Source organism: Fukomys damarensis, unplaced genomic scaffold (assembly GCF_012274545.1).
Source record: "Fukomys damarensis isolate Sample0158 unplaced genomic scaffold, DMR_v1.0_HiC HiC_scaffold_11, whole genome shotgun sequence".
In the NCBI taxonomy this organism is placed as follows: Eukaryota; Metazoa; Chordata; class Mammalia; order Rodentia; family Bathyergidae; genus Fukomys; species Fukomys damarensis.
Window position 1 is genome coordinate 9,189,350 of NW_022900923.1, and position 27,197 is coordinate 9,216,546.

The window sequence follows — 27,197 nt, forward strand, 5'->3', positions numbered from 1 at the left end:
CAGAATTCCTACCCCGCCACTTCCCATCTGGATGGTGAAATAAGTGCGTGACACATTCTTGTTATTTTTCTTTTGTAATACATTTACCACAGCTTTGCAATCAATAGATCAGTATTACAACTCTACCCATAAAGAAATTGGCCTTCTTACACTTTCGGCACCTTCACCCTTTCATCCCTTCACTTCTTATGTTAGCTTTGCATTTCTGTGACCAAATAACTTGAGAAAAATGACTTAAAGGAAGAAGGATTTATTTTGGTTCATGATTGCAGGAGTTTTAGTCCATAGTCAGTTGGTGCCAAGGCACCAGCATCATGGCTTAAGGGCGAGGTGGAAGAAACTGCTCACCTCATGGCAACCAGGAAGCTGAGAGAGGAGGAAGAAAGAGCCAGAGGGGAAGGGGCCACGGAGGACGTCAGAGCCCTCCGGACCCCCTGAAGGCAACCCGGCCTTCCAAACAACGGGCTTTGGAGCGTACATACTGGATTCCAGCCATATACTGGCCTTTGCCTCTTCATTTCCTGCTTTATTATTTAATTTAGATTTGGTCTCTTAATGGTCTTTCTCTATTCCGTAGGTTTTAATTTAAGCAAGGATTAGTCAATACCTACAAATGGTTACCTGAATCAATGAGACCACTGTTAAAACCAAAAATACATTTAAAGAGCTGCAGTTGACCAACTGTTTTAATATGAATGTGGCAGAATCCAGTGTCAAACTTCTAAGCATTACCCCCTTTATATGCATTTAGGACCTCTGAGAAGAAGCATTATTAGTCCAGTCAATGCAGAGTAATTTAAAAACATTTCTGCTGCAAGTCCATTCTTCTAGAGAGAGCATACCTGCCTCGAAAGTGCAAGGTCCTGAGTTCAATCCCCAGGACCCCAAAACAAAAATAAAACAAAACAAAAAAAAAATAAAGAGAGCAAACCCATGCACACACGCTCCCAATGAACTAAGTGATCCTGTCTTCAGATATTCAATATTAATGGAGATAATATCTTCCAGGGCACATCTCATTGTCAGAATCTTCATTACCAGGAATACACAATACTGGATTGTAAGGATGTGTGCTACAATATTAGAAAGGACGGGGAGATATTTATGCCATGAATGTAACCTCTAACTCTTGGGAAAAACGTAAGGAATGTTATATAAAGGACTGGTAGTATAGTGTAGAGCACTTGCCCAGAATGCACAAGGTTCTGGGTTCAAACTAGAGCACTGACTACAGCGGGGAGCAGGGAGACAGAGAGGGACAGAGGGACAGAGACAGAGGGAGAGGGGAGGTTAGAATAGGCTAGAAGGACAATGCTCATGAAGAGAGAAGTGGACAATGAGATGGCAGGAAGAGTCTGTGATTGTCCTGATCCCTTAGACCAGTTCTATGTTTTGCTCTGAATTCTTCTAAATCATTAGAATAAATGTTTAAGCTGGTTTTAGAAGGGTTCTTCTTGTTCACTAAGTTTTTCTTATGAATAACCATGTAATATTGCCGTTGTTGTGTGCATACATAGTTTTAGAGCGTCTACAATCTTTATATGAATATTTTTGTACTTGACCAAAATATTCTCTTAGCCAAAATATTTACACAATATTTTTAAAGCAAAGTTCTAGTTACATGACTAAATGGTTACAAAATGTGAAGATTAAAAAAAAACCAGTTTCAAATACTCATCAGAATGACATAAAAAGGAGTAAGTTAGTACACTGGTAAAATAAAGATTCATACTCCTCCTGGATCTCCATGACAGAAAGAAGACTCTATCTCCATGTTTACGTCCAGAGTCCCTGAAAGCATGATGCCAGCAACTTTTCTGCCTTATAATATGAGCTACGTTAAAAATATATGCAACTTATAAAAAGCTATAAAGTGCGGTAACACAGTGGACACTGGTGAAACTTCAACTTTACTGAAAACTAGGATTACTTTAAAAATAAAATAAGACTAATTGGGACTGGGAAGGAGGCTCAACGGTAGAGAGCAAGGCTGAGACCATGGGGACATGAACCAGCATCATAAAATAACAAGCAAACTGCACTCAAAGCAGCTCAACAAAAACCCTACAGCGGCTCACTGGTTATAAGAGAAAACGACAGGTCTGGGAGCTTGGAGGATGGAGCACAAGCATATGACTTCTCTTTCCCTTCCCACTGAGGTCACTCAGCTGTTGACATAGCCACTGAGTTGGGGAGTGGGGGATGAGGGACACTTCTCAGGCTTCTGTGCCAGTTCTATTGTTCTCTACAAGCGAGCAGACTCTCAGGGTTACCACTGTTGCTGGGAAACCCAGGAGAGCTGGGGAAGGTTTGTGGGTTCCAGCCCACATTGCTCTATTTCCTTTCCCGTTTGCTGTTCAACAGAGCCAGAAGACTCATCTTCCAGGATTCGGAGGCGTCACACCCGATTACATTGTGTGCGATGTCTCAGCTACTACATCGGCAAGCTAAGGAAGCTCACGAAGTAGAAAAGCATATGGGAGCCACTCATCAGATTAAATGGAAGACACTGGAATTCTCTGGGACATTCACAAAGATGTTTCAAAGGAATGATCCAAGGCAAGTGTTACAGTCTGACCTCGAATGTCCCTGGAAGGTGCCTGTGTTAAAGGCTTGGTCCCCAGCTTGTGGCACTAGTGGGAGCTGGTGGAAACTTTAGGAAGTGGGAGAAAATTAGGCCACCGGGGGCATCCCGGAAGAGGATACTGCGACCTTAGACCACTCCTCTCTCTCTTTGCTCCCTGGCCACAGAAGATGAGCAGCTTTGCTCTACCAAAGGTGCTGCCTCATCACAGGCCCAAAAGAAATGAGACCAAGAAACCATGGACTGAACCCTCTGAAACTGTGAGACAAAATAAATACCAGTTCCTCCTTACAAATTGTTCCTAGCAGGTATTTTACCACCGTGGTGAAAGATGATTAACATAGCAGTGTCCTTACAAGTTTTAAATCCCAAACAAAAATAAATCAAGGCGATCTACTTCATGATTGGCAGCAATGAAAACTGAAATGATGATCCAGAAATTCAAATAAGGTAATGTGCTTACCACACAGATTAACACAGTGATTGAAAAGTTGATGCATGGAGGAGAAATCTAGGTGGGCTCATGTTTCAATCAAAGTCTTAAAGGAAAAAAAGACCTTGCTAAATGTAGGAGGAAAAGAAAAACATGATAAATGTAAGCACAAAAGAAGGTAAGAAATACCAGAGTTTCACTAAGATATTAAAAATCCTATTATAGCAATTCTACAGAGAAAATCAGAGGAGAAGAAATCACAAAGTGAATAATAAAAGAAAATTTCTAAGAACTGAAGGGCATATGTTTTAAATTTAAAAGCCTATCAATTCCTAGAAAGAAATAGAAAAGACTCACATATGTACCACAGTAAGTTTTTAGAATACTAAAAATAAACAGCAATTCTAAAAACTGTCAAAGTGAAATGATCAAATAAAAATGATAACAAATGATCAAAAAGATAAATTAATCTGAGTTATACTAGGTATTTTAATAGTAACAATAAAAACTGAAAAACAGTGGAAGGGAAACTTGTATATCTAGCAAATATGTAGGTAAAAATAAAATCATTTTTGTGTTTTCTAACAAAGTATAAATTCCTCCAAGAAATGGTCAAATTTTAAAAAGCCACTTACAAATGTGGTGACGGTGGTGTCTAAATACCTAGGTAATTTTGAGGGTACTTATTTTTTTAATTCCTTAATTTTACTGGTACATTTTAGGTATACAATATGTTGACATTCATTATTGGGAATTCTTGCCTTTACATAATCCATCTTGGTTATTTTTTTCCCATTTCCCTGCCCTCCCTTCAACCTCTCCACCCCTCCCTATTTACAAAGACTTTGTTTCCATTTTTTTCTGTTCTTGTGTTTATACCTTTCCCTTTTTCTTTTCCCCTACGCCTTCCACCTCCCCTTTGGACATTTTTGACCTATTTCACATTATTTGTTATGCATTTTGATCCGTATTTACACTTTCAGTTTCTTACACCAGAGAAACTATTCGGTATTCACACATGTCTTAGTTATTTCACTGAAGAGTATGGCCTCAATGTGCATCCACTTAGCTATAAATGTCTCTAGTTTCTCATTCTTTATGGCTGAGTAGTACTCATATATAAAAACATCTTTATCCAGTCTCCAGTTGATGGGCAATCACGCTGTTTCCAAGTTTTAGCTATTACAAACTGCCGCTATTACATGGGGCACATATATGGCAGTGGTATGATGCTTTTATTCTTTTATGGCCTCAATGCATCCACTTAGCTATAAATGTCTCTAGTTTCTCATTCTTTATGGCTGAGTAGTACTCATATATAAAAACATCTTTATCCAGTCTCCAGTTGATGGGCAATCACGCTGTTTCCAAGTTTTAGCTATTACAAACTGCCGCTATTACATGGGGCACATATATGGCAGTGGTATGATGCTTTTATTCTTTTGAGAAGATACCCAGCAGGGGAATAGCTGGGTCAAATGTATGTACTTTATTGAAGGAAATATTAATTAAGAACATAAGGCATGCATAGCCATTACGTTCTTGTAGAATATGTGTATTTGAAGGAGAAAAAAACCAGGTCAAGTTTTTTATGGCCTTGTTCAACCTCATTCATCAAAAGAAAAAAGAATCAACAAATGATTAAAGGCAATACATCTCTATGTTTGTGCAGTTTTTTAAACATAACAAAGATGTTAAAGAATTATAGAGTGTTCACTTGTTCTCTGGTTTTACCATGATGGGTACAGGGGACCGAGTCTCAGCGGAAAGGACTGACTTCCCGATCCCCACCTCCAGGAAGTGAGCTGAGACCCAAGGGTTTCTACTGGGAACTCTGGATTCCTCGTCTCCTTTCAGAACTGCACAGCGATCTGCAATATCCTGACGTCCATCGGGTGTTACTTGGAGAAGCAGTGATTCTTGAATCTATTATGGGAGAAAGATTTCTAACGAGATGCTATCTAATATTCTTCCTTAACAGAGGGTAAAGGAGCAACAAGGACGAAGGGGGAGAGGAGACAGGGAGGCAGGAAGGGGGAACCACGCGGGCTCCTTGAGAGGCTGAGCTTTGTGTATTAACTCCAAGGAGCTTGGAGCTGGTCCCGTACAGGAGCCCGACCGACGCGAAAAGGACGGAAAGACTGAATGAATAAACGACAGAGGACATCATGTAGCCTCTGGCGCAATCAGAGTGAACACACTAAAGCAGCAAAGGACTCAGCATCATAAAAGAAATAAATGAGAACAATACTTTCATGCGGGAGGCACAGTGAAGTTAAACTTTGAAGACAGTTCCATTCCAAGCTGAATCTCACAACAGAAGGGAAAACTGGGCACTTAGACAGAACCTGACTAACACGATTTAAACAAAACTCCCAGATGCTGACACATCATTCGTCCCTTTCTCCAAGAACTAATAGCTTCAACATTCTTTCTTCCAGAGAAAAATTACAGCACTATCTTCCACTACGAACGAGACGGTATTTGTTTCTTTACCAGCTTATCACAGAACTCAGGGAAGGGGAAGAAGGGTAAGTTTCCTTTTTGTTCTTTTCTCTGCTCCCAATTCCACCAGTGTATCTAATGGGACGGGAACGGAGACCACAGAAGGGGAAGGAGGAGGTGAGAAGTCTCCAGAAGAAAAATTCCGTGGGATTCGTCTCTAGTCAGTCCCTGGTGTAGACTTGAAGGCCTGGAAGTCAGACTCCCTGGTCCAAATCCTGCTTCTCCCACCCAGGAGCTGAGAGCCCTGAACACGTCCTTTAGCTTCCTATGCCTCAGGTTTCTTCTGCGCACAATAGTGACGAAGCAAGAGGGGGCTCAGCTGATGGAGGTGGAGGCACCTGCAGGAGGGAGGCGCTCAGACATGTGAGTCCTGTGCAGCCACCCTTTGCGAGCTCCCTTTCATGAGTCTTTTCTTGTTTAGCATTTGTCTTCTCTGCTGGATTATAAGCGCCATGAGGGCAGCAATCCAGCTTCCTTAATACTCACAGGGGAAATCAATTGTATTATATAGCCAGGAGGAAATGTTCAGGTTTTAAAATTAAATTTTTGATGATTAATGGTGATGCAGAATTTCCAGCAGAAAACCCAGTGTGCAGACCTGCAAAGTCTTCATTCAAAGGAGAAACTCAGAGATTTAAGATGGGAAGTGTTCCCAGTATTGGAAAGAAACAAGAAAACAAGAGCCAGAGGAGTAAGACAGGAGAGAGGGAGAGAATGTGGGTGTCTATCTTACTAAGGCAATGGAAACATAGAGGAAGCAGGTGCAGGCCCTGTTTACAGAGGGAGCTGGAGTAGGTGCTGCTATGCTCCTTGCTCTTATTTTATTTTATTTATTTATTTATTTTTTTGGGTTTTTTGAGACAGGGTCTCACTATGTAGTTGAGACTGACCTGGAACTCACAGTGATCCTCCTGCCTCAGCCTCCTGAGTGCTGGGATTATAGGTGTGCACCACCACGCCCAGCTTGCTCCTTGCTCTTTTTGAAGCTGTTAACGTCCTGTCCATCCACTAACAGGTCCCTGTTACATGCCTCCCAGATAGCACACTGTCTGAAGCAGTATTTTAATCAGTTCCCCCTAGGTCAGCCAGTGTAGCCTGGGGAGCAATTCTCCAGGAAACCCCTACTGCATCCTCATAGACTGATTTGCATGGAGGAAAGTATTTAACCCAAGCTTTTGTTTTTCATAGTCACAGTGCTCAGGGTGCACATTTCTCTAACGCATGCACAAGGGACTGTGGTGGAGGCTCTGATCTGAATGTGACCCCTTGCGACTGGGATTAGTGCCCTTATAAAGCACGAGGCCCAAGGGATCTTCCTCCTCTTCCACGCAAGGGCATGGCAAGAAAGTGCCATCTACGAACCAGAAAATGGGTTCATCAAATCTGATGGTGCCTTGACTGCTGACTTTCCAGCTCCCTGAACTGAGGGAATAAATTTGTGTTGCTTAGAAGCTACCCATTCTGTGGTATTTTGTTATAGCAACCTGAACAGACACTGGGTTAAAAGCAATGTTTCAGAGGCATCTAATGTGAACAAGAGCCCCCAGCAACTACAGCTTACCCTGAAAATGTATGTACAATTTGGTCTGAAATTTTATGTATGGCAGCGCTGGAGACCAAAGCCAGGGCAGTCAATTCTACCACTGAGCTCCCCCGACCCCAAAGCTTCTTATGTAACTTTTAAAATAGCAGTCATCTAGTCAAGAGTAGGAATAGTTTCTCCCCAGTCTCTGGAAGAAATTACTTTTGCTTTTGGGAAAACAAAAACAAAAACACATAGAAACGAGTGTCTAATTTACAAGCCTTATATTTAGAGGTCAGTGAAATTTAAGTACTATCCAAGGACCCAAGTTTGATCCCCAGTACCAAAAAAAAAAAAAATTTAAGTACTATGAAAGTGTTCACAGGGAGGTTTGCATCATGGGAAACCTTTTGTTCTAAAATAAAACAATTTCTGAATAGCCTTTTAAAAAAAATTGTTCTATTTCAAAGATACAATTCCTGGCAGGGGTGGGGGAGAATCATCATCATCTAAAAATAAGGGTTCTCCATGGGTAGGGGAAGGGGGCAGATTTGGCTAAAAGGGTGGTACATATGTTCGAGTGGTGATTCCTTTTCAACTTTACAAGTCTTCCACTTATAATCCCTTCATTAGAAAAATGTAACGCACTTCCAAAGTATGCTCTGGATTGAAGGTCCAGAATTTGACTCACAATCAATTGATCTTTCAAGCTGGTAACTTTAATTGCCCACTTTAAATTTAGAAAGAATCCAGAATATGACGTTGTTATTATTGCTTTTCTCACAGAGACAAGTTTCCTCTCTTCTCACCACTAACCATGGAGCAGAAAGCATGTGTACGAGTGTTATGAGATGCACTTCCAGGAATTTCTCTTAAATGATTTCAACTGTTTTTCTTTACAACGATTGGAGTAAAAAAAAAAAAAAATAACAAGGAGTTCAGAGAAGTAGTTGCCAAATTCCCTGATCCTGTACATATCAGAGATAGTATGGTATCTCTTTTTTAGCCTGTGGAAATTGTATATGATTAGTGTGGGTGGATTTATATGTTACATCAAAGGAAGGGACTTTATAAAATGGGCAAAGAAACCCCTTCTGCAGTTGGCTGGGAAAAGAATAAGTTTTCATGTGTAGTTAGCAATTTATGGCCTCTCTGATGAAATTCGCCCTTCAGCTTCCGCTCTGTGGCAGTAGAAGGAAACCCTGCAAACGTTTCTCCTCCACAGTGAGCAGAAGGTTGAGCGCTGTTACCAGGGTTTTCTAGTTGGGCACAGTGCAGAAGGGAGGGCTCTTGTGCCCCTCCCAGTTGGCCCACGGAGGTCAGAGGTGTGGGTGTGAGGACGCACCTGCCCCAACTCACCTGTGCTTTACCGGGATCACAGCAGAGGATTGTGAGACTCAGAAAAAACAAGGTTCGAAATGAAACCTGAATTTCCGGTAAGCCACACTGTAAGTATATCCCTTAGCATTAGTTTATCCCACACAACCTTTTATTCCCAAATAACACCCTGAATTTTCCTGGCAACTCTCCTCAGAGGAGGGTTCCTACCAAGCCCTGTGCCCTCTGCAGATCACGTAGCTGCCTGCCCGTCATGGATCACCTGTGCTCTGGAGAGCTACTTTCCACACACCAGCTCCAGCCCAATTAAACCAGCCGACTCCTGTGCACTGCGGCTGCTTCTCCTCAGTGTGTCTGGGTGGGTGACAGAAAACTTTCCTAGACCTGACTGTCACTTTTGAATCACAATAAGTCTTCTTTACGTTCAATTTCCTCTGGTTTAAGTGGCTGTGTGGTTTCTATCTCCTGATTGCACACAGAGCAATACGAGTCATATTTAGGAAAAGAGACTACCTAGTGCTGAGAAAATCTACTAGTGAGGAAATGCTAGCCATGTTCACTATGACCACATGGCCAGTGACTGTCAGGGGAATGAGGCATCTAAAAGGACAAAGCATCTAATGCCAGAAGCCCTTCAGAGTCAAGGGTGCTGGATTCGTGGTGTGACGCTCTTGCTACACGTCCTTCCTGTAGGTCTCAGATCCTCTACCCCTATGGTAGTGTCCTGCAGATGGGCTGAGGGCTGAGAATACAACCTTCTTAGAGGGGACAATGGCCGTCCTCCTTGGTAAGCAGCAGACAGTCCTACAAGTACCACAGAGAGGTGCTCAGGACATGCTAACATCGAACTGAAGAGTTTCCATGATCCAACTCAAAGCACGGAAAGTTAAAAAAGAAAAAGATTAACATGAGAGAGAAAATTAATGATGAGAAACATTTTGTGTAAGAAGCCAACATCTGAGGAACGCCCTGTGAGAGTTGTCTGGAAAAGTCAAACGTTTTTAGGCCACAGAATGCTAACAGTAAAGAAACAAACCCTCAGACCTGAGCATGTGGGAGGTGGAACCACCAGGCTGTGTAGAGTTATGGAGCCAAGTGAAGGAGCGGGGACACATCAGGGACAGTGGCAGGCATCGTGGCCGGCTCTCGTGGGAGCAGATGGAAGGGCACCGTGGGGGTTCTGCATTGGTACCTACTCTCTGGGGCCACATGCAGCTTTCTCTGCCTCGTTCACGACTATTTGATAAGAAGCTTTCTTCTGTGTGACTCTTAAAAACAAACCTAAAACTGTATCAGTGTATGTCCTCAGTGGATGAGGATTCCAGTCTCTGGTGGGGAGCTGGGACATGCACACAGTGTGTCTTAGTCCTTTTCACTTCCTTTCCCCCTTCCTCTGACAGTTCGGAGAGGTGCTGCCCTGGCTCACAGGCCTCTTCCCTGGTTGTCCCTGGATCCCCAGTTCCTCCCTAGAGCACCTGTCTCCCCCAGAGCACCAGCCCCGGACTCATGGCCCCATCCCGTTCGCCAGCTCTGCTGTTCGGTTGTTCCATCCTCACTGGTTTCCCCAAACATTTTTTCTTTAGGGTTGTTCATGATTTATCATTTTTAGCTCCTTCAGCAGCTGTGCTGGAATGACACAGGCTGGGCAGTTAACGACTTGTGTATCGCTTAAAAGTGAATGTAATGACCTCAGAATTGAGTTGATGCTCCTAAGTCATGCGGATGCTAAAATGGACTCCATTTTAGTTTTGGTAAGGAAAGCTTGTGGAGTTTTTCCTTTCCCACTCAAAGATACAGGGCTCTTTAAAGGTTGGAGTGAGTGTGTAAGGAAAGTGAGGGGCTTTCCCTTCTGAAGGCCCAGAAGTGGAAAATCTCTCCCTTAAGAATGGAGGGAAAATATAACCCAGAAAAACAAAAGAATGTTCAAGGTGAGGGGTGGAAGTAGAGGTCATGAAGGCAGAAGGCAGAAAGTTAATTAAAACAACTCTGCCCTCCCGTCAGTTACCTCAGAGGCTGAGGCTGTCTCTGGGGAACACCTCAGGGCCTGTGTTGAGTTCCAGCTCAGCTTAATAAAAGACAGTCTGGGAAGGGAACTGGGCAGCTACAAAAGGTCTAATTACAAAGGAAATGTTGGACACAGCACAGATTCGGAGCAATATGATTGGTGGTGATATTTAATAATTGATTTGGCCTCATTAAAAAAGAGAAGAAAAAGGGATTTTTGAAGGCACTGCTTTAGACTGAGCCAGGAATTAGAGAGCATTTCCCACAATGCCAAATCTCACTGAACTATTTCCTATTCAAGGGTTTGGGGTTTTCCTCTGAAGCTTGTGGTCAGGCGCCCCAGTGCTCTAATTTTAGTCAGGAAGGCATCTCACAGACTAACGCCCCGACATAGCTGCTTTTGTTTGGATGAGTGTCCTCCAAAAAGCCCATGTACGAAAGATTTGGTCCTCAGCCCTTGGCACTATGGTGGGGGGCACTATAAGAGGCAGGGTCTTGCTGGGCGTGGTGGTGCACCCCTATAATCCCAGCACTTGGCAGGCTGAGGCAGGAAGACTGCTGTGAGTTTAAACTCAGCCTGAGCTACATAGTGAGTTCAAGGTCAGCTTGCACTACACAGAGAGACCTTATCTCAAAAAAGTGGGGGAGGGGCTAGCAAGAGGAAGTTAGGTCATTGGCGGTGTCCCCTTGAAAAGGATTCTGGGACTGCGGCTTCTCCTTTCTTGCTGTCTGGTTCCTGGCCAACACGAGGTATACAGTTTTGCTCTGCTGCATGCCCCACAAGCTGGTGTTTTGCTTCACTGCAGGATCATGAGGAATGAAGCCACTCAACCAGGTTCTGATATCTGCGGAATCCTGGGCCAAAACAAGCATTTCCCTTTCTAGTTGATTATCTCAAGTATTTTGTCATACTTTTTCATGGAACTGTGACATTTTAGTGGACAGGGAACATGGTAACTCTCCCAGCCACCCGTACAACTCTTTGTCACAGGTGGGAACCCAACGGGCTGTGCTTCACCACTGCATCTCACAGGAAAGTCACAAAAACATGCCAAGAGTCCTTAAACCACTCTACTGACTGCCGTTTTACAGAGGCTCCTGGAGCTTCTTTCCACCAACAGTAACAGTTCCAATGATGACAGCCCGCCCTCTACCAGGAGCTGAATACATGCGGACCTCACGCCAGGGGTTTCACATGTGATGGCCTCCAATCTCCGCAGCCAGCCCACGGGAGCACTGCCTCTCTAGGTCTGTGTGCTAAGTAATCCCACGGTATTTGTCCGTTTCATCTACATTTTCACATTTTGTGACACAACTTGTTCATAACACTTTACTATCTTTCAAACATCTCTAACATCTACTGTCTCTGCATGATTTTTTTTTCATTCCTGATATTTTGTCTTTTCTGCTTTCTTGAACTTAAATGTTTCTTGAGAAGGATGTACAGGTGGGGTTGTTTTTCATTTCTCTTCTATTCTCACTTATGCATTTAGGCTATTCTTTCCCTCTTAGCACTAGTGCACCTGCACCCTACAAATTCTGGTGTTTTGTATTATGGAGGTTTTATTTCCTTATTTACATTGTGGTTTCTTTGTTGACCCAGTTGACTTATAATAAGTAGTAAAATGCTTCATTTCCAATCATTTGATGTTTTTCTAATTATCTTTTTGACACTGATTTCTAGCTTGATGTTAATTTCTGTAGTCAAAAATCATATGCTGTATAATCTAAATTCTCTGAAATGTGTTGAGATTTGTTTTATGGATCAGCATATAGTCTATTTAGATACTCCACTTGGAAAGAGTACACATTCTTTTAGTTGCTGTGCCCTCTGTATATTACTCAGGTCACGATTACATCTCCTATCTATTCATTTTTCTCATGTGCATGCTGTATTACTTTCTTAATGTTAGCAAATCTCTGTGATTAGAAGTATTTTTCCTTTAGCTCTACCAGTTTTTGGTTTTCATAGTTTGGAACGGTTTGGGCTCCATGAAAAATTAAGACAGTTATAACTGCCTGTTCTATTGATTTTCTGATTATTATGAAATGGCTATCTTTATCTCTGCTAATTCTTTTTGTATGGAAGACTTCTTGTTAATAGTGTAGCTATAACAATTTTCCTTTGGCTAATACAGCGTGGATGAAATGATCATTCCTTTGCTTACTGTCAAACTTGCTGTGGCCTGATATTTTTTTCGTTTAGTTGGGAGAACTTAAGATAATTTACATTTAGTAGAATTTCTAATATATTTGGGTTTAAAATATCATCATGCCATTGGTTTTAAATTCATCTAATCCACCTTTTTAGTGGTTATCATGGACTTCATAATGGTTTCCTTGAGTTACCAGAAACTAGCACTTCTATCCCATCCTAGACAGTACAAAGAACTGACACATTCCAATTTCACTTCCTCCCTTGCGCTTCTGGGGCTATGTTTGCATGTATTTTGACTTTGCATATATTTTAAATCTCAGAAGCCATTATTACTGTTGTGTTGCACAGCCAGTATGCACTTACACATATTCACCCTTCTAGCGTTTTTCACTCGTTTCTTCTGTACTTTGCTAATGCTGAGTATCGTTTTCCTTACCCTCATGCCTCCATGGATCCCCTCTTCCTTCTCTCTCTAGCAGCCCATTCTCATGTACCCTAGACTTTGTTATTACCAGCAACTGCAGAATTGAAACGCTGATGTTTAAGATCCTGGCTTCTGACCTCCACTTCTCCATCCAGCTCATTGGCTTTCAGTTCTCCCTTTGACTTCATCAACATTTTAAAATCATCGATCTTATGACCCTTTCACTCTCATTTTTTAAAAAAAGTATTTGCAGTATTTTGTGATGCTGAAGTTCAGTGTAACAAGCACAGTTCAGCTTTGCAATCCATGATACCTGCAAGACTTTGGCAGTGCTGAGATGTTTTTGTTTGTTAGTTTTAAACTCAGTCACACTTTACAAAAGGCCAGCAAACTCAATCAGACTTGGTCCATTATCCATAAACAACTATCCATTTTTCATTATGGCAGTAGGTGTTTACCATTTTCATTTAAAATGGCATATTTTACGGAATTATTCTAAAAAAAATGTTTGACTTTCATAACAATAAACCAATTCTTCATTATCTTCCCAGACATCTCTTTTTAAAATTGACACATAATAAACACACGCATTTGTTGGGAGCAACTCTACAAAATTTGTGGGGAAAATCATTTGATTAGGCCTAGTTCTCCTGCATACAGGCCAGCTATGGCATTTCGAGACATAGCTCCATTTTGGCCTCCGGTCACAGCTAGGACCTCAATGGTCTGGTGAGGCTGTGATGCTCCAGGACAAGACTGCACCAGCTGGAGACATCCTGGGAGGAACAAAATCTTCATCTGCATAGTTCCTCATTCTAGGATTGCCACCCTAGTCATCTGTTACCTTTATTTCTCCCGGTGTACTGAACTCTCTGTTACATTTGTGTCTCCTGATGTACGAAATAAAAGGTGGCAGGTTTGGGGGCTTTCTTTGCTGCCCAGAGTGGCATGGATGGGGCCCAAGCTCAGCTTCTTCTCAAAGTCTCATTTTTCCTATCTGTCCTGTATAACAAATTAATTCGCCTTGTGCTGTCATGGCTCACAGGAGACTAGGACCTGATGCAGAGGTTCTAGTAACATCCCCTTTCCCTGTTCCTGACACACGTTTATGGTGTACATGTAATAATTACACACACTGTACAATGCGTAATGATCAAATTACGATAAGCAGTATATCCATCTCCTTAGAAGTTATCTTTTTTTTTTTTTTTGGTACTGGGGATCAACTTCAGGACCTTGTGCTGTCAAGGTAGGTGGTGGCACCACTGAGCTAAATCTCTGGCTATCATTTCTTTGCATCACGCAATTGTTCATCAAGCTTCTATTTCATGCTTTTCTCTTTCTGTAACATCCTCCTGGTAAAATATGATATTTTGATGAATCTAACCTTTTGCCTTCCCTATACTTTCACAGTTAGATTACTAAAGAAACTTTGTAATTATGGTGACTCATTCCAATTTAAAATTATCATCTGAAATCTCCAGTCTACACTGACAAAGCTATACAATATCTTTAGTTTCTCTAATAAGTTCGGTTTCTCTTCCGCCCATAGCCACCTTTCCATTTTTTTGTTTCATTTTACGGCAAAAGATCTGGAATGTGTTATCTGTACTCATCTCTGCTCCTTCACCCAGCCTTACTTTTCAGCCCACCTCAGTGTGGCTCATGCTGCTGTCACCACGTTCAGCAAAGAACTCTGCTGCCAAAGCCAGTGGGTCCATCTCTGTTTTCACCTGACTACTTCTCAGTAAGATTAGACAGAACCTACTTCTCTTTCCACCTGACTTGTTCCTTCGATGGTTCCTCCTTCCCAGTCTCATCTTCTAGTTTCTCCGTTGCCATAAAACCTTGAAAGCCTGGAAAGCCCTTGGGCTTGGCCCTGCGTCTTGTTCTGTGCCTGTTCTCACTCCTGTGAGAATCTCACCCAGCACAGTGACTTCCCAAACTGTATGTATAAGTTTGACTCCTGTTTGAGTTGTAGACCCATAGAAATCAGATCTAAAGTAAGCTCATTGGTATATATATAATCAGCATAAATCAGAGCTCACAATACCCCAAACAGAGCTCTTTATTTCCCCCAATGCCAAGCCCATCTCTCCTCTTAGATTTCTCACCTCAGTAGTAGTGGCATCTTCTATTAAGTTGTTCAGAGCAAATCCTGGGGACCATCTTCAATTGGTCTCTTTCCCTCAGCCCCATCTCATAGCTAATGCGCTATTAAGTTCTATTAGTCCTACTACCAAAGTATATTTTGACCTGCTCCGTTTCCGACCTGGGCCGGTTCACCCCTCCTTAGGCAACCTGGTGGTCCCCCGCTCCCGGGAGGTCACCATATTGATGCCGAACTTAGTGCGGACACCCGATCGGCATAGCGCACTGCAGCCCAGAACTCCTGGACTCAAGCGATCCTCCCACCTCAGCCTCCCGAGTAGCTGGGACTACAGGCGCGCGCCACCACGCCCGGCCCAAAGTATATTTTGAATATGTTTATTTCTTTCCATGTTCACGAATCGAAGCCACCTTTATTTTTACACGGGGCACCCCAACAGTAGGCTCCCCACCTCAACTCCACTCAACTCCTTTCTCAACACACAGCCAAGATAATCTTCAAAAAATCCAATTCAGATCAAGCCGTTTCCTTCTGGCCCATCGTAAGAGCCTGATACAATATTTGTTAAAAGAAGGAGCGACGGAACTGATGAATGAACCAGGAGTTCGCTGAAGGTTCTAACGCTAGAACTGCAAACGGAGCCTGCGTTATTTCCTCAGACTATGCAGCCTCACCAGGGCCCAGGATGTTGCTCTTTTTTAGCTTTCAATTAGCAATAATCGCGCCTCGGATAAACCTCTTCAGCTACCACATTGCCACTGCGCAAATCTGTTGCTCTTACCTAGTTCAGCTGTGAGCTGGGTGCCAACAACTGTACCTTGCCAAATTTCCAAACAGATATTGTAAAATAATTATTTATAAACAGCAGGGACATGAACACATTTCTTTAATATTTTCAGCACAATTTGAAGAGGGCTAAGCAGAAGAGGGTAGACATTTTTGTCATTTTTTAAGGCCTTTGCTAACTAAACACATAATTTTCAAAACTGAATGACAGTGACCAAAATCACATGTCTGGGGTCATCTGCCAAGAAGCAGCATAAAGATATCTTTGGTCATTCACTAATCATTGGGCCTTAGGGACATAGTTTTGCTTTTCTGCGTCTCAGCCGCCTCATCTGTAACAAAATAATAAAATCCATAAGTGTAATAAAATATAACAAACATAGTAACAGCATCCACCTCTTAGCGATGCCTGAAGATGAAATAAGGATACAGATAAAGTTTGTAGAATAATGCCTGTTGATTGCAAACATCATTTTTAACTACAGTTTTATTGCTTGGGCACTGAAGATACTTTTTATTTATTTTCTTAGTGAATCTTTTGATAAATAAAAGAACTTTCGGCAAGTTATATTACTGCCCCCTAACTAGGAGACTGCACAGCAAGTTGACTGCTGGAAGCTTATGTTCTTTCCTGGAGATCACAAGAAATTCTCGTCATTAGAGCTCAGGTCTCAACTCTTTCTCTCTGGAGCCCCTTCAAAGCTGGTTTTATCCTCCTTCCTCCCAGCGAAGCATCAACATAAATGTGACAGAAAAGGCTTCCCAGGCTTGCTCTGCCTGAATGTGGGCCCCCCAGACAGCACAGGGCCAGGCTCCTCCACCAAGCAGCAGGGTGAAGACCGGGGGAGGGCGAGGCAAGGGCTTGGGTGGAGAAAGGACAAAGGAAGTGGGGCTGGACTACAGCTATGGAGACAGACCACACTGAGAAGAGCCTGCAGCTGCACCTGAGGGCGACGAGAGCACAATCCAAGAAGAGAAGTTCCTATCGGAGCAGCCTGCTCTGAGGTTAGAAAATCACTTGTCTGAGATTGAAGTCAGTAATATTTATCGAACATCGGGAGCAGTATGTACTCAGCAGGGAATTGGACGCATTCCACCCACAGTCCCCTTCTCTCCAAGTTACTGTGGAAAGGAAGACAGGAGAGGGGCCCGGGTAAATTCCCCTAGGTCTCCTGCGGATGGAAGTTTCTCGGATACCTGCAAAGTGCACAGCCGAGGTGCCTGGGCTGGAGCTCCAGGGGCTTCCTCTCTGCCCACAGCACTGCGGGCGCAGGGACTCAGCAGCCCCAGCAGGGTTCCTATGAAGGCTCCTTGGCGTTTCTGCTTTTTAATCAGCACACTTGGATATCCTATCTCTCAAAATCACAGGCTCTTCTTGGAATGGAGGACTGATTTGTAAGTTCCTCAAAACTGTCTTCTGAATAGCAGCCAGGATTCACCTATTTATTGGGATGGTGGGATTTCCGAAGCACTGGACCACCTCTTCTTTGTTCCTTAAAACTCTGAGGTGTTCTGCACCTTTTTCAAGCCCCACAACACATTCAGAATGAAGTTTCCCGGGTAACGAAATATACCTGATATGGTACAAATAATGATATCAGCCTGTCACTGGACAGGGGGTGTTTCGGGATTAGAGAAAATGCCTACCTGTCATTCTTTTATTCAGTATGGGAAATCGGGAAGTTATGTCTCATTTGAATCCACCTAATGTATATCTGGTTTTTGTTTTTGTTTGTTTTGAGATAAGGTTTTGCTACGTTGCCCAGGCTGGCCTCAAACTCACAGGCTCACGCCTCCTCCTGCCTCAGCCTCTGCGTAGCTGAGAAGACAGGTGCGCACCAATGGGAGGACCTCACTCCCAGTTTAACACAGTGATGCACCGGTCAGAGGAACCTCACCAGCAGGCACTGGAGCTGCCTCCATTTCCTGATGATACAGCAGAGGGGTCCAGGAGGACTTGGTGCCTGCTCCTGGGAACTGGAGATACAAACAGGGACAACAAGGAGACAAAATAAAGCAGCATCTGGCTAAGCTGTAGGCTCAGACACGGGTAGGAATTTGTGCCAGGGAAAAACTCCCTGGGGTCTCGAGCCAGGGAGCACAGACGCAGCCAAGGACCGGCTGTATGTGAGTAAGAGTCCGCATGGGTCTTCTGAGGGGCCAGGGGCTCGGAGACAACTGAGGAGGACAGAATGAGCAGGGCGTGACTGCTGACCACTGTCAGGGACCAAGGTGCCGCTTCCTCCTGGAAAATACGCTACTGAAAACTGCGTGTAGCTCACCACTGTTCCGAGGTGTCTGGGGTCGAGCCCACAGCTTCTCTGATGATCAAGCAGGTGGTGATCGGGTGTCTGCTTAATGTCTAAAACCTTCAGAGCTGTTTGAACTGTGAACCCGACTTTGGAAAGCCAATGACTGCGGGACAAGTCATTGGGGCAGAAAAAGGGTTTATTCGGAAAGCTGGCAAACCAAAGAGGATGGAGGCTACCGGCAACAAGGGGTTGCTTGCGCAAGGCTTATCCAGAGTGGTGGGGGAGGCCAGCAGGGCAGCAGGGCAGATTCAAATTCCACACGGTTACAAATTCTGAGTGGCCCGCTTTGCTGATGCACAGCTGCTGTACTCTGCTGGTCACAAGAGGTTCTTTTTGTTGTTGCTTTTTGAGACAGGGTCTCACTATGTAGTCCCGGCTGGCCTCGAACTCACGGCAGTCCTCCTGCCTCCGCCTCTGGAGCGCTCAGATCACAGGCATGCAGCATCACGTTTGGCAACAAGAGGTTTTGGGGTCTATAAATCTAAAGAATGGGCTGCTCATGAGAAAGTCTTGTCCTCGTGTCTTTTTCGTTCCTTTTCCCAGGAAAAGTTGAGGCTGCAGTCGATTATGCGATTCAATAATCTAATCATCTTTTTCCTAGAGAATGGGAAAACAGCAGGAGGCTACTTTTCTCAGAGGACAGAAGTAGGAGTGGATACAGAGAGGGGTAACTTCGCTGCAGGACAGGGTCTAGAAACAATCCCTGAACAATCCTCAGAGGTGTCATCTGTGGCAAGGCCGGTGGGAGACTCATAATGCACTGCCCAGCTATGTGACTTTGGAGCTTCCAAAACTGTTGATTTTTTTTTTTTTTTGGTAATTTAACTAAGAGCAAGTGAAGCTGGGCGGTTTATTCGGGGTTTTCCTTGGTGATACTATGACTAATCCTATACAAAGATTTGTTTTTTTAAAGTGTGATCTCAGACACAAGCAACCAGAAGATAAAAGTCCCAGGTGACTTTGCAGATCAGAATAAGAGCATCGCCAAACCCAGAAATTTCAATGGAGCTCAGGAGCTCAGTTAACCCATTGTGCCCTCCAAAGTGCTGCTGAGTTATTTTACATTCATGAAACACAATCACGGTGTCGGGGTGGGGAGAGGACAGTTGGTGGGGACCCAGTGATTCCAGGCATAACTTCTAATGTCTACAATACAGCAGGGTGACTATGGTTGGCAGCAGTTAATTGCGTATTTCATGACAGCTAACAGAGATAAAAGCAACATAGGTGAGGATATACTGAGGTGTCGGATATACCTTTTGCCTTGATCTGATCGCATGCTGTATACACGTATTTAAAGTCCACACTGTACCCCATAAGCACGTAAAATTCCTATAGGTTACATTTAAAAAGAACAATAAAAAAGTGATGGAAGACTTGGAAAAATCCAGATCACTAGAAAGTCCATTCCGCTTATAAACACATTTTGTAACCCATAAGCACGTAAAATTCCTATAGGTTACATTTAAAAAGAACAATAAAAATACTGATGGAAGACTTGGAAAAATCCAGATCACTAGAAAGTCCATTCCGCTTATAAACACATTTTGTCAATACTGATTATTCCGGGAACCTCAAAAATTATTACCATCACCATGCTGTTGTTTCCAGTGACATATAAAACAGTCCTGTGGTTCCACACCGAACCCGCTGTAAGACTAACTGGTGTGGATTAGGGAAAAGGATACAAAGGAGCCTTTCAGGGAAGGTTAATTTAAAAATAAGTATAATCTGCATTCAGGAAAAGTAAGACAAGAATCAAGGCACTGTGGAAGCTCTGTCCATTTCACCTTTCCCTAGTGAAAGCCTGAGCGATCCTCCCTCAGGCTGGGCCCTGGGACAGTCACCGATGGGGACACAGCCACCCTGGCTTTGGCCCGGGCTGGCTTTGCTTTGTGAATAACTGGGCTCATTCTCAGCTTCTTTGTGGGCTGCAGCCGCCTTTTATGGAGGGCCTGCCTGCCTGGAACAGCAGGGTTTCCCTGGGGCACAGGCCTGAAGCCGAAGTCAGGCTTCCTGGGCAGCTCAGACCCACCGGAAGACTTAGGTCCTATCTCTGTGCCCCTCCTCTTCTGAGCCACATGAAAGATGGAGTTTGCAGGGGTAGTTTTAACTCATTCTCGTCCAATATTCATGCGTTGGTGTTTTCAGCTGTGAGCTTTGGAGGGGATTTCCCTGGCAGAATGAGGGTAGACGGGGAGTTGTTCTGTGGGTTACTGCCTCAGGTACAGAGCTGCGGAGCAAGGAAGTCTGGGCTGGTGCTGAGGGCCCAGCCTCTCACCACAGACCCTGCTGTGGGCTTGCATGCGAAGGCTGCCTTTACGGAGCGAACTAACTTTCCCTTCTCATTCTTTTCACCTTTGTTCTTTCCTTCTGAGCATTCCCACCTTCATAAAAGGAGCTCTATTCTTTGAAAAATGTTTTAAAGTACCTGTCATGTGCCAGGCACAGGCACTGTTTTAAATACTTAAATGGAGTGTATCAGAACAATCTATGCAATAGCTACTTAATTATTAGTCCACTGTAGAAATCAGAAGACTGAAGTTTTTGAGAAGTTAAGTAACTCACAGAAGTCACACAAGTGGCAAGGTCAGGGACATATTCCCAACCTGGAATCTGAGCTTTGGGCCTATATGCTATGCCTGCATGGAAAAGACACCATGCACGTGCGCGCGCACACACACACACACACACACACACACACACACACACACATGCAAGTGCATACACACCAACACGTACACCCACGTGCACATCCATGAAGAGACAATAGCTGCAATCTTGTCACCCAAAGGCAACCCCTGTAAATATCCAGGAGCAGACCTTTTCACTTATAAAAAATTAGATTATGCTGGAAACAAAGATGAAATGATACAGTGGCTCTGCTTTTGTAGACTCTTGCTTTCAACTTAGCAACAGCCTAGCTCCTCTCTCAGCGTGATTTCTGGAGGAGGATCGATCCTCTATATCACGCGGCTGTTCCACTGCAACCCCTACCTTTAAGAGCTGTGAGGTAGTATACATCCTTGCACAAGTCTTTGTGGACTGGACTCACATCAGCTGCTCTGGCAGCCTGAGGGTGAGAGGCCTGGGAGTGAGGGCTTGGTTGCCCCCAAGCAGGTTCTGTCTCTACTGAGGCCTTGACCATCAGTGGCACACAGCCCACCCAACTCCCAGCGCCTCTGGTCTTGCTGCCTTTTCTCAAGATGGCACAGCCGTTATTGAAGGATATACCGAACTACTGTTACCTTTGCTGCACACTAGTTTATAGTTATGGTTTGGGTCTGAAATGTCTTCAAAACCTTATGTGTTGAAGGCTTAGTTTCCAATGGAACAGTGTTCAGAGGTGGGGCCTCTAGGAGGTGGCAGAATCATGAGCCCTGTAATCTCATCCCGAGATGAGTCTACTGAGAGATTCATGGCTTCATGGGTATGGAGAAGCGGTAAAAATCCAGGAGGTGGGGCCTAGTTGACGTAGTCTGAAGGCCTGGGCTTGAAGGGCATATTCTGTCCCCAGCCCCTTCCTCTTGCTCTCTGCCTCCCAGCCACCTCGAGGGGAGCAGCGTGGCTCCATCACGCTGTGATCTGCCTCACCACAGGCCTGAAAGCAGCAGAGTCAGCCCAACATGGACCGAGACCTCTGCAACCCTGAGCCACATTTTTCTTCCTTTTAAGTTGTCACAGATATGTTGTCACCGTGACAGGAAACTGACTTAATAGCTCTCACACAGTGATTTCATATGCAGTAGTTATTTTCCAATTTGGGGCATTATTGGGAGGTGGAGAGCAAGAGGTGGGTCCTAGTTGAAGGAGGTAGACCACGGGAGCATGTGAATTGAGGCATGTATCTGGTCTGGGCTTGTTTCTTTCTGGCCCTGTCTCTTTCTGCTTTTTGTCTGCCACGAGGTGGGCAGATTTCTCCTGCCACTCCCTTCTGCCATGATGTTCTGCCCATCAACAATAAAGCCAGCCAACCCCGGACTGAACCCTCTGAGACTGTGTCCAATCAACCTCTCCTCCTTCGTGTTGTCATTCACAGGATTCTGTCACAGTGACAAAAATCTTGCTAACACATGGGATTAAGGCTCTTATCAATAGGGTTGATAAAGGGGATCGGTCCTCTCCTTGGTCTTCCCACTTCCAGCCATGAGACGAAGCAGCAAGAAGGTCTTCACTGGATAGCAGCACCTTGACCTTGGACTTCTCAGCCTTCCAACTTGAGAAATAAATTTCAATCTCAGGTAATCTGCTACTGCAGCTCAAAACAGGCTAAACGGCTTAAAAATCTCTTTCAAAGAGAGCTAAAATGTGATCGGCAAAAAGCTACAAGAGGTAGTCAGTCACATGTTAGGATTCCTAACTTTATAGAGAAGGAAACCACTGAGTGCCTGTGCCGGTCTCGGTTAATTAGCTGCAAAGATGAATGAGGAGCTTGCCACACCTTGGCAAACCATGCAGGCTGTTCTAAGAGCCACAGGATTACCTCTGCATCCTCCGAATGGGCCCGTGCCCAAGTGAAAGGGCACATACCGACTCATTTCCAAGCTGCGATCTTCACAGAAGCATACAACAGGAATGGACCAAAGTAATTTAAATTGTCAAACCTTCAAATGCCATTTTTCAATGCCACTGGAAAATGTTACTTTCCATCAGGAGAAGAAGGTACTACGTATAATTCTATGAAAAATAAGCATTTGTATGAGCTTTTGGTTACTCTAACAAATACCCCAGTTTATTAAGAGGAAGTTTTATTTTGGCTTACAAGTTCTGTAGGTTCCAGTCTGTAACAGATGGGCCTTTGCGGGCTTTCAACATTCAAATTACACAGCATTTCATACTTTCAAAACGTTTCTCGTTCTCTCATCCCCATATTCATTAGTATAACATTCAAGGACCATTCTATACTTTAAATATAAAAAAATTCCTTTTTGGTGCAGTTCTCTTAGTCCAGAGGAAACTATCCATCCCTTTGCCACCTTCTAGGTCTATACCAAGTTGGACAAAACTGTTCAACTCTTTTAAGTCTCCCCATTTTAAATTTAGCAACACACTACCTGGTATTGTCAGTTTCATGGGAAAACAGAACTTAGTTTTATAAAAATCAAGGCACAATTTGATATCGAGGATATCTGAGAGGTGCTCTCTAGGGTGCTTCACACAGTGGAAGCTCGAGTTGTTTACTCAGCGAAATGCTTCTTCATAAGGCTGCACATCCCAGCAACCAGATCTCCACCTGCCTCCCCCATTAAGGTCAGGGCCAGAAACAGAAATGGGGATTCTACTGCAGTGACAGTTCCGAGGGAGGGGTCCTGGGGCTGGAGGGACATGGGGAGGGCCCGGAATCTGTTGAAGCACTGGGGATGTCTTCTCTCATCTACTGTTTGAGTTTCATAGAGTCTTGTTTGTTTGTTTCTTTGAGATGGAGGCTTGTGAGGTTGCCCAGGCTGGCCTAAAACTCTGGCTCAGGCAATTCTCTTGCCTCAGCCTCTGGGGTAGCTGGGACAGACTGTAGGTGCATATTATAGTGCATAGTGCGTATCATAGTGTTTGTTTTTAAAACTCAATCCTACCTTATACCTATACTATTATTTACCTAATTATATTTAAATCAAATTAAAACCCACTCCTTTTAAAACCCAGCTCCATGCTAAGTATTAATAGTGTGTCTGATATACTAGTTATTTTTGATTTAATACCTATTAAAATAGCATGTTCAAATTTCTAGAAAAAAATCCAAGATGACCTAAAATCAGCTCACATTGTCCCCATGGCACAAGAACATCATGTTGCAATGCACTTTAATGGTGACCACAAGCAGCTGAAAAATGTTAAGGAAAAGAGTGGATAGGAGAATTTGCTAATTTTTAGGAGCATCCTTCTGTGCACAGAAAAGAACAGCAAGACTGGAGTCAGGGATAACAGTTAGGATATCATTTGTGATCATTCAACAGAGAAATGACACGGGCCTAGGTTAGAGCTGCACTGTTTGGGAGGGGAAAAGGGCGGTGAGACTGTGTGCCTATAAGACAGCAGAATGATTTGCTTCAGAGGTTAGGGGGACAAGAGGAGTCAGGGAAACTCTAGGTCTCCCTTGGGGAAGAGGTGGAAGGGTGGCTGTGCTACTGCTGACACAGAACTTAAAAGAGTAAACGCATGAGGGGATGGAGGATGGAGTGGGTCTGTGATTTAATCTTTGTAAAGTTGGCTCTGAAGTATTTCATGGACAGCCAAGTGGAAAAGTAAAGCTTGTCACTGAACATTTACGTCTGAGACTTGAGGAAAACAACATGCAGGCTGTATGTAGGTGATGAATGAAGGAACCCGTGTAGAAAGAGAACGCAAGGTACAGAGAATGGAAGGGACGAAGCAAAGAAAGAGCAGATCAACCTCGCAGGTAAGGAAAAGACAGAGCATTCCAAATCAGCAGAAGAGATGGAAAAGCCACGGCCAGAGACACGGGAGAGATGCCTGGAACGAACAGCGTGTCATGAAAACTCAAGGGACGAACAGTCTGAGGGAGGAGAAAAGCGTAGAACACAGCTTTCCGAGCTGCAGAAGATCCTGGGATACGAGGTCTACAATGTCCCCTTGGAGTTGCACACCCGAAGTCCCCAGTGTGGTCTAAACAGGGCAGCGTCCGTGGATTCGGGGAGGAGCAGCTGCTGTTGTTTGAGGACTGCACTGGGATGGGGAAGAGCAAGTGGAGGTGACGGGGAGTGAAGCTGAACAGGAGAAGGTGAAGGAGAGGAGGAGCAACCGCAAAGGATCTAGGAAGGATGCTCTTGGGTCTTCTTTTTTCCCCCAGCTGACCTGAGTATGTTATGGATTGCGGGGAGATGGATTTTGTTTCGTCTTACTGGGGATTGAGCCCAGGGCCTTCAGGCTGAATTAAATCCCCAGCCCTTTAAATTTTTTTTTCTTATTTTCAGACAGGGTTTCGCTAAGTCACCAACTTTCCCGGGCTGGGCTCAAGTGTGTGATGTCTGTCTCAGCCTCCCAGAGTGCTGGGATCACAGGCCAGGGCCACCACACCTGATGGAGACCGCGATTTCAAAGGCAGTGCAACCTCAGGTAAGAAAGAGGAAATCTGAGTGTGATCCCAGAGAATGTGGCCCTGGCTGCCTCAGCCTCGGGAGAGAACCACGGACAGCCTTCGGGGCCGAAGGAAAAGAGCTGGACACGGGGCTGGACAGACAGCATACCCGAGGTCCCAGTCTGCCATCCTCACGTTTGCTTGTTTGTCTTAGTGAGTAAAGACAGAATCTTAGGAAGAAGGGAGACTTAGTGGGGTTACTGGGATGGCTATTGCTAAGGATGACAGGGGAGGAGGTTATTAGAATGATGAAGCATAAGAATGAGGAAGTTCATTTTTTTAAAGAAGATAAAGTACAGTATGGAAAAAAGCGGGCACAGAGATATCAGGGCTTTGTGAGGAGCAGCCTGCTACTGACAAGAGAAACAGAGCTTGGCATCTGAGCTCACACTAGTTCTCCTAGCACCAATTAAAAGATCAGGTGTAGTTAAGGTGCCCACCTGGAAAACAGGGATTTAAGAGTCACAGCAGTGAGAGCTCTCAGTCACCTGTGCACACGATGAGTGTTCTCAGGGTGGCTACACCAAAGTGAGGCAGGAACTTCCCAAAGCCTGCAGAATAGGAAATCCTATCTCTAGTCCCCACCAGAACCTGGATGTGGGAAGGCCTCACAGAAATGAACAGCAAGGAAGCAAGAAACAAATTGCTAAAGATGGTGGCCACGAGATCCCTAGGAACCCTGGGGGTTTTCAGGAAGAAGTTATGACTTATTCCTTTATTAAATGTATACCTTTATTACTCTTCACCTCTTAAGGGACATGCTCTGAGGCATCTCCAAATGGAAATGCCCAAAGCCACCACTAGCTTGAAAATTTAAATTTCCCTTGTAGAAATGCATATAGTTTCCTTGAAAATGCCAAGTCTGCCAAGGCCCTTATGTATCATGGATAAAAATAGAACTTCTGGCATGAAATTCTATGTTTTAGAGCAAACAGACGACTGGCATGATTGTCATATGTATCAGATGCACACTTCTGGAATTTTAAACACATAAAATTGCAAACGTAACTTGGGGGGCTCCTGGCACAGACTGGAAACACGGACAGAGGGGTACTAGGGTGGCTGGCTGGCTGACTCCCATCGCGGAGTGGAGACTCGGGAGCGACTGCACAGCCACAGAGACGAACCAGCTGCATTTCCCAGGAAGCTCTGCAGCACGCAACAGAACCAGGCCTGCTTTTCACTAGGAAATCATGCAGGTGGCTGAATCCAACCCATACCAAGATGCGCTGACAAAGAGATTAAAAACCAACACCTCTGGCTAAATTATAACAATGGCTACTGTGGATGTCATTTATTAGCAGTTCATCAGCACATGCTTTTTATACATCACCTAATTTAATTCCCACAGCCCTCAGGGAGGCTATTCTTATCACCATTTCATTGAAAAGGACACCGAACCTCAGAGAAAGTAACTTGCCTCAGGTTGCATCACACGGCATTGACAGGTCTAGATTACAGCACAAAGCTATAGGACTCCTATACAGCGCTTGCCTGCTTCTAAATGTCCTGCTAACGATGCTGCTAAGTATCAGAGAAGCAGAATGTGTTCAGACAAGCACAGGTTGAGCAGCACCTGTGCTGCTGCTGACTACTGTGGTTGCTACAAAGACAGAGGAGGAAGACGGAATTCCTTGCAGTGAACTGTGCTACAGACATTCAAGGGCGCGTGCCTTGGTGCTGTCTGGCGTGAGCCCAGCCGGCTCTCCCTCTGAGGAGGTGTGAAATGAAGGCTGAGACGCACAGGGGCCTGGGCCTTCATGATAGTAAGGATCCCCTGACCTCTGTCTGGGCCACTGCCAGAGCAGACTTACTAGAAGGCGGCCACATCAGTCCCTCACCTCAGAAATGTCCGGGCTCCTTTACAATGGCACTTGAGGCAGAGGAATGAAAGGTGTTGGAATAAAAGTGCATTAGTCAGCCTTCCT

General features: G+C 44.3%; 1 protein-coding gene and 1 pseudogene across 4 annotated transcripts in view; both read right to left on the reverse strand.

Moving 5' to 3' along the window:
- Positions 1-27,197, reverse strand: part of Pld5 (phospholipase D family member 5) — a 307,043-nt gene that overhangs the window by 79,799 nt on the left and 200,047 nt on the right. The window lies entirely within an intron of this gene.
- On the reverse strand, positions 15,695-15,848 carry LOC117285645 (annotated as a pseudogene).